Here is a 7,445-nt window from a genome sequence, read left to right as displayed (position 1 = left end):
CGCACTCTTCAGCTGCTGCTCTTTGTGAGCTCTCAGTCCAGCTTCCTCGAGCACCAGCTCTAGGACTAGTCTTTTACTTCTGGCTTTTGAACTCTTGCCTCATCCCTTCACAGGGATCACTGAGCAGGCAGGAAATGACAGCTATGTCAGTTCGCCTCTAAAACGGGACATGGATGGATTTCAGTCTGTGCCTAGTTGTAGAATTTAAAAGAACTAGATCACCCTGGTGGTCCCCACAGTACAGCACCTTGAAATTCCTTTTGTTTCAGGGAGCATCTAATATATCTGAATTTTCATTCCACATAGCACCAAAATGTATTTCAAGTTTCTTCTATCTGTGAATCATGCCATCATGCACAGACAGACAACTGCCTTCTGCACTACTGCCCTTACTGGGACCCTGGTCATTTGGGTTTTGGACGGCATAACCAGGCTTTGTTCATCAACAGCGTCAGTTAAAACAAAACTTCACTAATGCCACGTGCACACAAAATGCTCCAAGGGTAATGAATCCCTGCTGCAACCCTCGGGGTTTGCGCTATGCTTGATTTGAACCATGAGCATATTCAGACCTGGGAAATGTTGCTTCTCATTGATAGGTAGCACCTGACAATCCCTCTCCCCATCCCAAGTTCCACAATACCTATCTCGTCCTCTCCTCTCCATGAAAATCAGCAGTCTGCCTGGAGGTTGATCTTGGGCAGTCCGGAATACATCTCCCCACCAGCAGAGGTGAACACCACAGTCAGAGAAACACTTACCCATACCAGAGGTGCAATTTTACATGCTACAGCAAAGGGCTATTTTAACTCATTGGAAGCTGTTAAATATTAGCCCTGGCAATTCAAGAAATGGCCATATTGCTTTTTACGACATAGGCTGCTTTTGCACAGCTCTTATCAAAAATCAAGCTCAGATATAGAAAAGCTTTTGTTGACAATATCACAAATCTCAGAAGCTAGTACTCACACTGTTACTGAATACACAGAGAACTGAAGATGTTTGCTTTAAGTTACAGGAAAGCCAGTCAACAGGTTTCACACCTACCTCGTTTCCCTCCACGCGTCACAGCAAAAAGCTGCAAGGAATCCCTGTACAAGGCCCAGCAGCAGCTGCATTTCTTTATTGTCCGTACTTCCCAGCAAGTTACTCTCTCTGGATTTAAGTGCAAGACATCAGTTATCAGAGGACCTAGGAGAGAAAAATGAAATAATAACACACAGGTTTGAAAAGCCCTTGAAGAAACACGAGGGAGGTTGTTAGTCCAGGGTACAACTCTGCCTCCATCTACAGCAAAACATTTCACTATTGCTCAAACTGAGCCTAGGATCAAAGGAGATCTGTTGAGCAATTACAGGCACTGAGAAAGGGATCAGCCAAGGTATTGTCACGTTCCTGGGCAGCCCTCATTAACTCCAGGCAATTCTAGAGGGGTAGGCTCCAGGTCTGGGTGTGCAACAGGCAAGTAGCAACTCTGTGCCCACAAGATCTCCAACGAGACATTCTTACAGGAACAAGTGTCCATCCTGAAGCACCGATATGCAGCATACACAGCAACAGCTTCATTTTAGCCTTCCTCTTTCAAGCCCTATGCACCTTCAGGCATACTGCTTGGAAGAAGCTGCTTGTGTGTGACTACAAGGCTTTTTTTGTTAACGGGGTCCCAAAGGGAAATTCTGGAGGCAGCAAACATTTTCCTTCAGCCTCCTCCATGTAACATTACTGCAAAACCAAGAGCCACAAGGGATAGCAAGATGCCTACAACCAGAAAAAGACAGCTTTCTTTGCTTTTAAGGAACTGTGCTGGCAATTGTGGAGAACATATCTGTAGTACTTTATGTTCAGGAAAGACTGTGCTTGGGGGAATATCCAAATCTCTGGCAAACATATTAGTCAAAAGCAGACTTGCTATGCAAAACACACAGCTTTTCACCTTCTTGGTGTAAGAAAAGAAAATCTAAAAGAAAAAAAACCACAACCCTATCAGATCACTGCCTTTCACTTCCTTGGAGTATTATTTCATCATCCTCCACCCCCACTGCTGAAATCAGCCTGCCAGAGCTCAGGTAACCAGGCTGGTGAGCTCAAACACGAGGTCAGCTTGGGAAACAGGAATGTATTGTAACTCCTCTGGGATGGCCGGGTGAAAACTGAGGCGAAGAGCAGAGCTGCTCCCTTGCAAAGCTCTCTAAGAATATGATTCCCAGGATACACGGGGCTCCCAGCCCACAGGCGGGGAGATAATAAGAGAAGACTGCACCTAACACAGGGGTTGGCACCCTCCCAGGGGCCACAGGCCAGACACCAGCCTCCCTTTCCAAAGGAGAGGGTTTGCATGTTTCTCTGGCAGTCCTACTGGCAATCCCAGGAGATGCCACTTCTCTCACGGTGCAGAGCCTCCGAGCCCAGACCTGCTGCTCCATGTTCAGTCTGTCCAGCTACCAACATCAATGCCCAAACCAGAATTTCTTCTATTCTTTAGTTCTGTGAAAACAAGATGACTTTTTTTTTTTAAGCAAACTCCACCCGGGACCAACTAACAGTCCATTTAATTCTACATCCACTTAACTACATCCTTACTTACATCCTGGACAGATAAAAAGGCAGATTTGCCCTTCTGGATTTTTTTTTCATAAACAAACTTTAGCTCTATTAGATCTTAAGCTGTGCCTGTTGTGGGGTCAGCTAGAGTCTGAACTATGCCACAACTTATCTGCATGCACGTTCTCCAGAGGGCTGTGCATCCAATCTTGCTTACTTGCCTATGCCCTGCATGCTTTCCACTCTCCCATGGCTCTGGGTTAGGGAACAGGGCACCACAAGATGTGCTTTAAGGGCAGAGCTGTTCTACGAATTGATCAAGCTTCACTCTAGGACAAACTTGTCATTCGGTGATGTCCACAACATACCAAAACCAGTACTCGACTGGAAGCCCACGGAATAAGGACCTGCTCATGAAGCTGGGGATGTTAGAGCCCTGTTCACAGTATTACTTGATATGAACTGAGTGTTATAACTTGGAGAGAAAAAGAATGACATTGCATGCAGCATGCAACTGCTCAGTGGTCATGCCTGTGGGTTAGCAAAGGCTAAGCTAGCAAAGGCTTGGAAACGCGAGGTTCTTGTTTCCCCTCCCAGGTCAGTAGTCATCTCCAGAAGCACTTGGTTTTCAGGCTGGGAATCCGGGGGGTTGGGAGGGAAGGAATTACAAGAGCAAACTCTGCACAGCTATTTGTCTTGCTTTCACCAAACAAAACTGACAGCCCAACAGCTCCCAAGCTTGCCTTAATTCCACACTCGCTGGCCATTTTCCAGCAAGTTCCTTCTCTTCTGGGCCAAACCTTCTCTCAAAAACTGAACAAACACCCAGAGACAACAGCATTTATTGGTGCAAAGGCCCCACCTCTTCTAGTGCTGCACTTGCAAGAATACTCATAGTTTTGTCACAGAGCAAAGCCTCAGAGAACTGCACCAGGAGGTGGGGAACAGCTTAGCGAGCCAGCTGGCCTGTGCTCTCCATGGACTGAAACACCCTGGGAGAGAAACAGACAGTGGCTTTCATGGTGGAGTGCTAGCAAGTGGCACCTCAGCATCCACACAGCAGAGTGGCAGAGAATGGAAAAGTTGTTGGTTTTTATTAGTGCTGTTTTGCCTGCTTGGTATCCAACCCCACCCAGCTAACGCCCCAGTAAAGAGACTGCCTTGAATCTATATTGTAACAGAGGATGATATGGGCTCAAGCTGGAATATTTCCCCCTGTTCCACTGGCAATGGGAACATAGGCAGGCTCCTCCAGCCAACTCCCACACACCAGGGAAAGCCCTTGCCTGGAGCAATCACTGGGAGATGGGGTATAAATGCTCTGAATTTGGCCGTATTACAGCCTCGGTCACCAGAACTTTAGTTCTTTCTGCAAGCATGATGACTACTTAGCTATTAAGAATGTTGCCTCTGGCCACAGCTATAGGCGTTAACCTCTGTATTGAGCGAAGCAGACCAAGTCTTCCATCACACTGTTGTTCTGCTTCTTGAGCCCTTCACCACTCACCCCATCGCGCTTAAGCTGCAACACTGCAATGGCTCTGGTCTTGGCGTTCCCTTCTCAGATACACAAAGCTGTGAAGACTGACGAGCCTTTTCTTAATTCAAAATCAATAACTTCGAGAGAATTAAGAATTAAATGAACCAAAAAAACCCCAAAACCACAGCAGCAATGGCTGGAAACATCAGCTGGAGTTGCATTGGCTGGAAAGAACCAGGGCTCTTTCATCCAAATGCCTCCCTCAACAGCATTTTGTCTGTGCCATCCCAGTAGGAAGCCTCACGTATCGCCCAAGAACTGACAGACAGAAAACTGACACCACTTCAGGGCTGATAGGGGTTGTGGGTTTTTTTCCCCTTTAAAATCTATTTGATGGAAAGGAAGAAAATATTCTGTTCCTTGACTAGGAAACTCTCAGAGAGCTGTTCCCCCAAGGAGCAGGGCAGTACTGCAGGCAGGTGAGGAGGCAATTTATTAAACTCAATGCTGGCTGGCCTCCCATCAGAACAGCAGCCTCTCCAGCTCCTGTCCCTGACAGCTGCCAGGAGTAGGAGTGTTCCAGGACTCTCCACTGTTCCAGAGAACCAAACACAAGAATCACAAATCCCAAGTTCCTCTCCATACCCCTGGCAAAAAACACAAGTGTATTATCACAGCACTTCACGTCTGGCTGCAAAAAATCAGGCCCTGCACCAATATGAATTACAGAATCACATCGGTGTGGGAGCCTACTAATTTTAGAGTCAGAAGTGAAATATTTCTTGCTAAATGTCTTTCCCATACTCTTCACACTGACTTAACATCAGAAACCACCCCTCTTGACATCTGGCAGGACAAATGTGCCGTTTGGCATCCTTTGGGGTGAAAAGTGCTACAGGAATGCGAGATGTAAGCCTGTTTCTTCAGTGGTATAAATCATGCCCCTGACTTGCACTTGCAAAAATGTGGCCTCACAGTGCCTTCCTCTCTGCTCCTGCCTCACAGATGCATCCGAGAAGTTCAGTCACATTCTCAGCTGCAAGAGTAGCACAGCCACAGGTCCTGTGAGAAGCAAGATGGACTCACTGCTGGAAATCACATGCTTCTCTTCCTTTCTCTCTTCTCTGCCTATTGTTTTCTATTTAAGAGTGCCCCTGCTTTATTTAGAAACCTAGAGGGTCCTGTGCTACTTACCTCCATCTTCCTCCTATGAACTTGACAGAGGATTTTGCCCAGCCATGGAGAGAAGGTAATTTTTTGCCACCCCAGTTGCACAACACTTATCAACCTCATACTGGGAAAACCCCAGGCAAAGTAATTGCTGGGCAGGAAAGCAGCACACCATGTTATTGTAGTGGAAATAAGAGATCCTTGTGCTCAGCAAAGGCATGTCATTCTCTCCTGGTTCCCTGGGAGCTGCTTCCCACCTACTCAATTGGGGTTTGTCTCACAGGCCTTACATCTCCAAGAAGGAAATTCCTGTTGCACAGTCTCAGCCGAGGCCAAGCGGATCAGCCAGTCTGTTTCTAATAATGCTGCACAATGACATGATTCATCTCCTCCCCTGAGCTGCACTTCCTAAAGACAGGTGTCACTCTAGTGAAAAGCACGGCCCAGAGAAGTCAGGCAGGACATATGCTGAGTGTGTGTGTGTTCCCAGCTCTGCAGCTTGCATCTCAAGCCTTGCGTCCTCATTTTTAGTTATCAAATAAGAATGATCAGGCCTACAACAGGAACAGTCCAAGCTGTGTTGTTAACAGGATGATATCAAATTCAGGTGGTGTTCAGCCCTCGTGCTAATCTCCACTAGCCTGCCCTCACAGCTCTCTCCTCTGTAGCGGGCATTTTGCACTCACTGAGACACTACCCATTCATCTAGAATGGGTTACGCTGCAGAGCCACAGCAAAGGCTGGAGGAGACATCCTGAAAGGTCGTCTCATGCAGCTCCAAGCTTCAGTGATATCTAAACTGACCCTGTGACTGAGGGTTGAGTTTATGTTTTTATTGTTCATATTTTCCTTTTGAATTTTATGAGTATATGAGTTTATTATGAACGTACATTCATTATGACTTTATACAGATGTCGGGTGGGGCTCGTACACCTTTCAGCACCTGCAGTTTCCCTCCCTCTCCCTAAGCAATCTACACTGCTGCATGATACTCCACTGACTGTCACCTAGGGCACCACCTTTGCTCCACCCCACCTTCCAGCTTGGTCAATGTTTGAGTTCATATTTACCCCTTGATATTGTAACCGTAAGTAAACACAAGCCCAGTTAACTAAAATAACTAATACCTTAAGAGTAAATGCACAAAACAATCAAGAGCAAGAGGACACTGAGAGCTCTGCAGAAAAATAAGGACTGTGGAAAATTACTCTTCTGGTTGTTTAACTATGAGTGCTATTCTGTGAAACCATGCGGTAAAGTGCTCTGAGAATCCAAGAGCAAAGAACAAGCCCTTGGGTTTATAAACTTAATGTAATTTACCCAAAAGCACTTGCATGTTACCTTACTGTTTTTCCTTCAGTTGATGCTGAAAAGCAGTCACTGCTGAAAGGAACATGACGAGCCATGCTACAGCACCGCACGCTTCTCCAGACAGGTCTCTGAAATAAACAGAAAGGAGACAGCGCTGTAAAAGGCAGTTAATCACATGAGAATTTAACCAGGATGGTGCCAGCAGTCCTGCTTTTGCCCAGAGCTACATGGATATCTTTTTGTTTTCAGCTTCACCTAGGCACCGGTGGCTGCACCACAAGGACCTCAGAACCCTGATGGCTGATGCCACAAGGCTCCAGCAGCTCACAAGTCTAAGCTGGGTTATTTGTTTTGCACTGCTGAAGTGTTTCACTGTTGTTCAGGAGGCCAATCTATTAAAAACATTTGGATACGTCAAGTGCCCCACAAACGCATTAAAATAACTACCCTGTTTCACGGATGGAAGTTCAGGTCCTCCCTAAAACACAATTTAATTTCAGAATTAGCTTTATCTTACTCATAACTCACATCTACAAAATGGACATTGTGCCTTTCAAGATAAATAGGAAGCATTTTACTTGTGGAATTTCACGTGGTTTGCTATTTAATCTATCCAGGAAAAAAAATTGCCCGTCCTGTCATGTAGTTAGTCTTTGGGTTCTCTGGTTTCCTGCAAAACAATTTATTGCCCACCTAAGGATTGCAGCTGAATTGCAAGACAGTTTTGCTAGAAAGCCGGTCCCTTCAGTTGGTTACTGTTCCCTGTAGAGCACGGTACTCAGCCAGCCTCTTAATATCAGCACTTGACGAGGTCTGGCCTTACAACTTCAAGTAAATCAGAAGACTGCAGTTCCATTTATGCATAAATAAACAGAGCATGCTTCACTAAAAAGGGCATTCACTCTACCTACCCTGGGCACAAGTTTATCTGCTGCTAACCTTG

This window comes from Phalacrocorax aristotelis, chromosome 16 (genome assembly GCF_949628215.1).
Source record: "Phalacrocorax aristotelis chromosome 16, bGulAri2.1, whole genome shotgun sequence".
Taxonomy (NCBI): domain Eukaryota; kingdom Metazoa; phylum Chordata; class Aves; order Suliformes; family Phalacrocoracidae; genus Phalacrocorax; species Phalacrocorax aristotelis.
This window is presented reverse-complemented; position numbering follows the sequence as displayed.